Source organism: Hypanus sabinus, unplaced genomic scaffold, assembly GCF_030144855.1.
Source record: "Hypanus sabinus isolate sHypSab1 unplaced genomic scaffold, sHypSab1.hap1 scaffold_275, whole genome shotgun sequence".
In the NCBI taxonomy this organism is placed as follows: domain Eukaryota; kingdom Metazoa; phylum Chordata; class Chondrichthyes; order Myliobatiformes; family Dasyatidae; genus Hypanus; species Hypanus sabinus.
The window spans coordinates 567,501-568,457 of NW_026780885.1; positions in this window are offsets into that span (position 1 = coordinate 567,501).

Consider the following 957-nt stretch of genomic DNA (forward strand, 5'->3'; position numbering starts at 1 on the left):
ATGGGAGGGGAGAGAGACTGGAGGAGAGAGCGGGAAGGAGAGAGAGAAGGGAGAAGGAGAGAGGGAGAAAGAGAGAGGCAGAGGAGGAGAGAGAGGTGTGGAGGGAGAGTGCGAAGGAGAGAGAGAGAGAAGGCTGGAGAGAGAGAAGGGCGAAGGAGAGAAAGAGAGAGGGGGAGGGGAGAGAGGGGATGGAGGATACGGACGCAGGGAACTGCAAACTCACCGTGGATTTGTTTGGATACTTGTGAACAGCCTTGATTAACATCCCGGCCACTGTGGACTGAATAAATCGCGTCAGGCGTTCAATTCTGAGCAGGTGTAACTCCCTCCTCCCGCCCTCCTCACCGCCCCCCTCACACTCCTTTCCCTCAGCCCTCCCTCTCGCCTCCCCTCCGCCCCTCTCACTCGTGGCCGCCTCCCTCCTCGCTGACCCGGCCCTGCCCGCACTCACAATGACGCCCGTCCACCAGGGAGTGCCGACCAGCATGGCGTAACCCAGCTGCCAGCGGGCGATTAACAGGATGAGCAGACCCAGCAGAGCGCTGGAGATCCCCGAGGCCATTTGCCCGAACTGCGGGGGAAACATAGAAACATAGGATATAGGTGCAGGAGTAGGCCCTTCGGCCCTTCGAGCCTGCACCGCCATTCAGTATGATCATGGCTGATCATCCAACTCCGAACCCCGTACCTGCTTTCTCTTCATACCCCCGATCCCTTTAGCGACAAGGATCATAACTAACTTCCTCTTAAATATCGCCAATCAACCGGCCTCAACTGTTTCCTGTGGCAGAGAATTCCACAGATTCACCACTCTCTGTGTGAAGGGGTTTTTCCTCATCTCGGTCCTAAAAGGCTTCCCCTTTATCCTTAAACTGTGACCCCTCGTTCTGGACTTCCCCTACATCGGAAACAATCTTCCTGCATCTAGCCTGTCCAATCCCTTTAGAACTTTATAAG